Source organism: Rhinolophus sinicus, linkage group LG01 (genome assembly GCF_036562045.2).
Source record: "Rhinolophus sinicus isolate RSC01 linkage group LG01, ASM3656204v1, whole genome shotgun sequence".
Lineage (NCBI taxonomy): Eukaryota > Metazoa > Chordata > Mammalia > Chiroptera > Rhinolophidae > Rhinolophus > Rhinolophus sinicus.
Window position 1 is genome coordinate 13974968 of NC_133751.1, and position 8510 is coordinate 13983477.

Here is an 8510-nt window from a genome sequence, read left to right on the forward strand (position 1 = left end):
GGTTCTGGCTGATTCTGTTTCTAGTGAGAGCTCTCTTCCTGGTTGTAGACCATTGTCATCTCGCTATGTCCTCACGTGACCTTTTTTCCATTTGTCCATGAGGAGAGTGAGAGAAAGTGGGCTCTCTGGTGTCTCTTTATAAGGACATTAGTCCTGTCAGAACATGGTTGCACCCTTATGTCTTCATTTAACCTTTATTACTTTCCTAGAGACCCCCATCTTCAAATACAACCACACTGTGGTTGGGTCTTCAACATGTGAATTTTTTGGGGACACAAATATTTAGTTCCTAACAGGCCCTGAGTCACTTTCAAAGAAATCCAGATTTTCAAGGAACATAGTAAATCAATATCTTATACTAAATTGTTTTTATGGTTCAGAGTATGATTATGTGGAATCATTTTCCTGATTCAAGTCCATACTTGTCTCAGCAAATTATCATCTTATATTTTATTGTGATGTTTTCTGAGAAGTTTATAACAAGTGAAGCACATCAAATGGTGTCCTTTTTTTTTATGACTTGGTTAATATATTCTTATTTCTATTTCCTCAGTATTGATTCAACTTATATTCCATTTTGTGTTAAGAATTTAGCCATCTGTGCATTATATAAGCCAATTCTAAAAGTTGGAAAGCAATGCATTTCAATTAAATTGGCATGTCTATGTAAATAGCCTTTTCAACAACATCAAGTGGTATGGTATAATTATGACTCCATTTCTACAGTGCCATTGACAGAACCCCACTGACACTGATAGGAGAATGTCCCAATTGGTTCTCATTTCTTTTTCTTTTTCTTTTTTTAATTAAAGTTTATTGGGGTGACAATTGTTAGTAAAGTTACATAGATTTCAGGTGTACAATTCTGTATTACATCATCTATAAATCCCATTGTGTGTTCACCATCCAGAATCAGTTCTCCTTCCATCACCATTTATTTGATCCCCTTTACCCTCATCTACCTCCCCCCTTACCCTCTGGTAACCACTAAACTATTGTCAGTGTCTATGAGTTTTTGTTTTTCACTTGTTTGTCTTTGGTTCATATACCAAAAGTTGTTGGTTGTTTTTGGTTCATATACCACATGTCAGTGAAATCATATGGTTCTCAGCTTTTTCTGTCTGACTTATTTTGCTCAGCATTACACTCTCGAGGTCCATCCATGTTGTCACAAATGGTACTATTTCATCTTTCCTTAACGACGAATAGTATTCCATTGTGCATATATACCACAACTTCTTTATCCATTCATCTATTGAAGGACATTTTGGTTGTTTCCATGTCTTGGCCACCGTAAATAAAGCTGCAATGAACACGTGTCTTTATGGATAAATGTTTTCAGATTTTTTGGGTAGATACCCAGGAGAGGGATTGCTGGGTCATATGGTAATTCTATTCATAATTTTTTGAGGGACCTCCACACTGCCTTCCATAAAGGCTGCACCATTCTGCATTCCCACCAACAGTGTATGAGGGTTCCTTTTTCTCCACAGCCTCTCCAACACTTGTTACTATTTGTCTTGTTGATGATAGCCATTCTGACTGGGGTGAGGTGATATCTCATTGTGGCTTTTATTTGCATTTCTCTGATGATTAGTGATGTTGAGCATTTTTTCATATGTCTATTTGCCATTTTTATGTCCTCTTTGGAGAAATGTCTCTTCAAGTCCTCTGCCCATTTTTCAATTGGGTTGTTTGTTTTTTTGTTGTTGAGTTGCATGAGTTCCTTGTATATTTTGGATATTAGCCCCTCATCGGAGGCACTGTTTGCAAAAATCTTCTCCCATTCAGTTGGTTGTCTCTTTATTTTGTCGATGGTTTCTTTTGCTGTGAAGAAGCTCTTGAGTTTGTTATAGTCCCATTAATTTATTTTAGCTCTTATTTCCCTTGCCTTTGGAATCAAATTCATAAAATGCTGTTTGAACCCAAGGTCCATAAGTTTAGTACCTATGTTTTCTTCTATGCAGTTTATTGTTTCAGATCTTATGCTTAAGTCTTTGATCCATTTTGAATTAATTTTGATATATGATGACAGATAGCAGTCCAGTTTCATTCTTTTGCACGTGGCTTTCCAATTCTCCCAGCACCATTTTTTGAAGAGGCTGTCTTTTCTCCATTGAATGTTTTTTGCTTCTTTGTCAAAAATTATCTGTCCATATTTATGTGGTTTTATTTCTGAGTTCTCAATTCTACTCCATTGGTCTACGTGTCTGTTTTTCTGCCAATATCATGCTGTTTTGATTATTGTTGCCCTGTAGTACAAGCTAAAGTCAGGGAGTGTGGTACCTCCAGCATTGTTCTTTTTTCTTAAGATTGCTTTGGCTATTCGGGGTCTTTTGTGGTTACAAACAAATCTGATGATTTTTTGTTCTATTTCTTTAAAAAATGCCATTGGGATTTTGATGGGGATTGCATTAAATCTGTGTATTGCTTTGGGTAATATTGCCATTTTTAACTATGTTGATTCTTCCAATCCATGAGCACGGAATGTCTTTCCATTTCTTTGTGTTTTCTTCAATTTCTTTTAAAAATGTCTTGTAGCTTTCTGCATATAGGTCTTTCACATCCTTGGTTAAGTTTATTCCTAGGTATTTTATTCTTTTTGCTGCAATTGCAAAAGGAATTTTTATTTTTCAATTTCTTTTTCTGAGATTTCATTGTTAGTATATAAGAATGCAATGGACTTTTGTACAGTGATTTTGTAGCCGGCAACTTTACTGCATTCGTTGATTGTTTCTAATAGCTTTTTGGTGGGTTCTTTAGGGTTTTCTATATATAGCATCATGTTTCTGCAAAGAATGACAATTTAACATCTTCATTCCCAATTTGGATGCCTTTTATTTCTTTTTCTTGCCTGAGTGCTCTGGTGAGGACTCCCAACACTATGTTGAAAAGCAGAGGTGATAGGGGACAACCCTGTCGTTTTCCTGAACATAGATAGAGCAAGGAGCTTCAGTTTTCCACCGTTGATTATGAGATCAGCTGAGGGTTTGTCGTATATGGCCTTTATTATATTGAGGTATTTTCGTTCTGTACCTATTTTATTAAGCATTTTAATCATAAATGGATGTTGTATCTTGTCAAATGCTTTTTTTGCATCAATTGATATAATCATATGATTTTTGTCCTTTATTTTGTTTATGTGATGTATCACATTGATGAATTTGCATATGTTGAACCATCCTTGTGCCCCTGGGATGAACCCCATTTGGTCATGATAAATAATCTTTTTAATGCATTGTTGCATTTGATTTGCTAGAATTTTGTTTAGGATTTTTGCATCTGTATTCATCAGAGATATTGGTCTGTAGTTCTCTTTTTTTTGTGTTGTCAGGGTAATGTTGGCCTCATAAAATGAGTTAGGGAGTACTGTCTTCTTCAATTTTTTGGAAGAGTTTGAGCAGGATTGGTATTAGATCCTCTTTGAAGGTTTGGTAGAATTCACTAGTGAAGCCATCTGGTCCCGGACTTTTGCTTTTGGGAAGGTTTTGGATGACTGATTCAATTTTGTTACTGGTGATCGGTCTGTTTAGATTTTCCAGTTCTTCATGGTTCAGCCTAGGAAGGCTATATGTTTCTAAAACTTGTCAATTTCTTATAGGTTACTAAATTTGGTGGCATATAGTCCTTCATAGTATTCTTGGATGATCCTTTGTACTTCTGTGGCATCCATGATAACTTTCCCCTTTTCATTTCTGATTTGGTTTATTAGTGTCTTCTCTCTTTTATCTTAGTGAGCCTAGACAAGGGTTTGTCAATTTTGTTAATCTTTTCAAAGAACCAGCTTTGTCACATTAATTTTTTCTATTGTCTTTTTGTTCTCTATTTCATTTAGTTCTGCTCTGATTTTTATTATTTCCTTTCTTCTGCTGACTTTGGGTTTCATTTGTTCTTCTTTTTCTAGTTCTTTAAGGTGTAACATGAGGTTATTTATTTGAGATTTTTCTTGTTTCTTGAGATAGGCCTATAATGATATAAATTTCCCTCTTAAAACTGCTTTCGCTGCATCCCCAAAATTTTGGTAAGATGTATTTTCATTGTCATTTGTTTCTATGTATCTTTTGATCTCTCTAATTTCTTCTTTGACCGGGTTGTTCTTTAAAAGTATGTTGTTTAATTTCCATGTATTTGTGCTTTTTCCTGATTCTTTTTGCAGTTGATATCTATCCAATTTCAAAGCCTTGTGATCAGAGAATATGCTTGGTATGATTTCAATCTTCTTAAATTTGCTGAGACTGATTTTATGTCCCAATATATGATCTATCCTTGAGAATGTTCCATGTACACTAGAAAAAAATGTATAGTCTGATATTTTAGGATGAAGAGCTCCATAAATGTCAATTATGTCCATTTCATCTAATGTGTCATTTAGGGCTGCTATTTCATTATTTATTTTCTGTTTGGATGATCTATCCATAGCTGTCAATGATGTATTTAAGTCCCCTAGTATAATTGTGTTTTGGTCAATTTCTCCCTTTAGTTCTGTTAGTAGTTGCTTGGTACATTTCAGTGCTCCCTGATTGGGGGCATAAATATTGATGACTGTTATGTCTTCTTGTTGTACAGTCCCCTTTACCATTATGAAATGTCCATCTTTGTCTCTTGTTACCTTTTTCACCCTGAAGTCGGTTTCATCTGATATCAGTATAACTACACCTGATTTTTCTCTGGATACCATTTGCTTGGAATGTCAATTTCCACCCTTTCACTTTGAGTCTATGCATGTCCTTGTAGCTGAGATGCGTCTCTTGGAGACAGTATATGGTTTGGTTTAGTTTTTTGAGCAAATCTCTCACTCTGCGACTTTTTATTGGTGAGTTCAGTCCATTTACATTTGGGGTGATTATTGATAAGTGAGTATTTCCTATCATTCTATCTTTAGTTTTCTGGTAAGACTGTGTCTCCATTGTTTCTTTGCCTTTTTGTTGTTGTTTAGTATCTGTGTGGTGGTATTCTATGATGTTTCTCTCTGATTTTTCTTTTATTACAGTATATATTTCAGTTCTGGATATTTTTTTGAGTGGTTACCTTTAAGTTTATGTAAAAGAAAGTTTGATATTTAGAGTGTTCCATTTTCTTCAGCATGCCTACTTTCTCCATTCCCATATTCTGGTTCAGGCCTTTACTGTCCCCCTTTTGATGTTATGGTTGCCACAAATTATCCCTGTTGATGGTGGTTGAATAGCCTCCTTTAGTATTTCTTGTAGTGCAGGTCGTGTATTAGAAAATTCCCTCAGCTGCTGTATGTCTGGAAAGGTCTTTGTTCCTCCTTCATATCTAAAGGATATCTTTGCAGGGTGTATTATTCTTGGCTCATAATTTCTCTTTTTCATTAGTTTGAATATTTGGTTCCTCTCTCTCCAGGCTTGTAGAGTTTCTTCTGAGAAATCTGATGATAATCTAATGGGCTTTCCTTTGTAGGTTACTGTCTTCTTTTCCCTGGCTGCTTTGAGGATTCTTTCTTTGTCGTTGATTTTTGACAGCTTCAATACAATATGCCTTCTAGAAGGCCTGTTGGGATTGAGGTAATTAGGTGTTCTACTTGCTTCTTGGATTCGAGGATCCAGTTCTTTCCACAAGTTTGGGAGGTTCTCATCAACTATTTCTTTGAATATACTCTCTGTTTTCTTCTCTCTTTCTTCTCCTTCTGTTATGCCCATTATTCTTATATTGCTCTTTCTGATGGAGTCAGAAAGTTTTTGTAGAGTTCTTTCATTTCTTTTAAGTCTCAAGTCTCATTCTTCTTCCATCCGTGTCATTTCCAGGTTTTTATCTTCGATGTCACTGATACTTTCCTCCATCTGGTCAACTCTACTACCTAAGCTGGCTATTTCATTCTTAATTTCTTCTATTGAGTTCTTAATCTCCAGAAATTCTATTTGGTTCTTTTTTAATTTCAATCTCTTTCTTAAAATGCTCATGTTGTTCTTTGATTGTGTTTCTGTGTTCCTTAAACTTCCTTTCTGTGTTTTCTTGCATCTCGTTGAGTTTTTTCAGAACTTCAATCTTGAATTCTCTGTCATTTAAGTCACATATTTCCATATCTTTAAGTTCCTTTTCTGGAGAATTTTCACTTTCTGAGCGGTCTTGTTGCCTCGGTTATTCATGGCAATTAATTATTTATTATTTCTCTTCCTAGACATCTACAGGAGTGGGTTCTGCAACAGGTTGATAGGAAGAGGTCTTTCTTTTGTTTTCCAGTATGTGTTGGTAGAATGTTTTATTTTCTCTCCGACTGTAGCCTTTTATTTCTCTCTCACACTGTAGTGTTATGTTTTCTCTGCACTATTCCAGCTTCTCACACAATGGAGGCATTTCCTGGAAGGTGGGCTTCTCCTCTGTTAACAGTTCGCCTGGGTCATAGGGCACTGCATCCCTGTGGGGATGTGGAGAGCTTTTGAAGTTCCAAAGCTCTTCCTGCACCAGATTCAGAGCCCATGTGTTTCAGAAGTTCTGTTTACTCCTGCAGGGATCCGCCCAGATAGGTGGGGACAGGGTCGAGATGAGTTGTGAGAATTGGCCCAGAGCAATGGTGGCGACCACCACCACAGTTGGTCCTGCTTCTACAGCTCCCTCCCTTTTGCTGGAACTAGTTGGGCTATGAATCTGTGCCTGCGGACCATGGTTCTCAGAACAGCAAATATTCTGCTCTTTTGATCTGACACTGCTACTGTTCCGCTTCTAGCACTGGGCAGGTGGGGGCGGGCCCAGCTCTGGGAGGGTAGGGAGGAGGTGGCTAGTCTCAGTGCCTAAGGCTTCCTTCCTCTGCGGCAGTGTGGGCTTAAACCACCGTTTTCAGCCTTCTTCCCTCAGTCTTTGCTCCTAGGTCTCTGCAGTGAGCGTTGGATTCACCCGTGTTATGTGCTGTCCCTTCACCCCTGTAGGCCATAAAATGGAGCCCTAGTAGTCTGAGTTCTTCCCTCTCCCGCAGCTGCGGTAGTTCCGGAAAGCAGCGAGCTCGGAGCACTGAGCTAGGTCTGCGTCCTGTACCCACGCAGTTGCGTCCCGCACTTCTCCCTTTCCTCCTCCCCTGCTTGCGCAATTTGCCCACCTTTAGGTGAATTCAGTAGTGAGACTCTTTGTCCTGCCTATCTGCTGGGCAGGGAGTCCTTTGCAGAGTTATAGTTGTTCAATTTGTTGTAAATTCCAGGGTTGGTTTCCAGAGGCTCACCTCACACTGCCATTTTGATGACATCTCTGGTTCTCATTTCTTACTCTGCTTCAAATGCTCAAAATCATGACGTATTTTAATAGTTTCCTTCATATGGTTACCATGGCTTTTTGGTACTACATGGGGTTTATAAATGTTTTGATTTCATTTGTTTTCCTATTTTGGAAAGGAAACATGTTTTCTTTGTTGTGTCCCTAATAACATCTACCTTCTTGCTCATTCTGTGTATTTTTCCCCAGGAAGGTCAGTGGCTTCCTGTTTAAATTTGGACCAGTAACTTGATATGTGGACCATGATTGCTTATGCAGATGTTTGTTTTACCTGGAGTTTCTGATTGGTTTCTTTTATTTTTTTTCATTTGAGATTTTAAGCATATTCTTGATTTTATCTCTTCTCTCAGTCGTGTTCTCTATTCTACAGTGTTCTTTTGCCTAGCGATTTCTCTACTAAAGTCCATGTTATTATGATCTGTGTCAACTCATTGCTTTCTGATTTCCACAACTATTATCCTCGTTCAATAATTCATAACTTTCTGGGTCGTTGAATTTGCTGTTTTGTTGATCTAATGTTGTCTGTATTGTTTACATTCCCCTCCCCACACTTGTGCTATAGTATATTGTGTCAGTTAAGATTCAATCAGAGAAGCTGACCTGCCATAGAGTAAAGAATATATTATTAGGATCAGACCATACATAATTTTGGATGCTGGTGAAGCAGTCTATGGAAGACTGTTGCCATTTTATCTGATAATGGGCCTGAAGTTGCCATTGGTCTGCAAAGCTGATAGTTACAAAAAAAAAAATGTGGACATGAAGAGAGAATAAGAACAAACTGAAACCTATGAGAACAAATTGGAATCCACAAGAAAAACTGGAACTAGTGTCTAAGTCTTACCTACTCCAACCTTGGCGATATGAGTGTCTTACAGCAAGAACATGTACCCTTTACCTGGGAGCCACACACATACCTGAAGCAAAAGGAAAACATCTGGCAGGATCTGAAAGAGCTGTGGGTCTGGCTGCTTGTGCATGCCCATGAGGTGATCTAGCTGATCAGTGACAAGGTGTGTGAGCTGTAGGAGTGCCTGACAGTATATTTCTAATTTCTGCAACTTGTCATGTTATCATTGCACGTTTTTGGAAATAATAGTGTGATTACCAGATCTTCATCACCAGAACATATGCTCTGTATAAGGAGAGACTGACTCAGAATTATTTATTCCTCTATCGCTGTGCAGAACAGCAGATATAGAGTAGACATTTAGATAGTTTTAATTTGTGTCAGACCATTTTGTGAATTTGTGTGTGTGCACATACCTGATATTCCTGTGTTGTTGTTT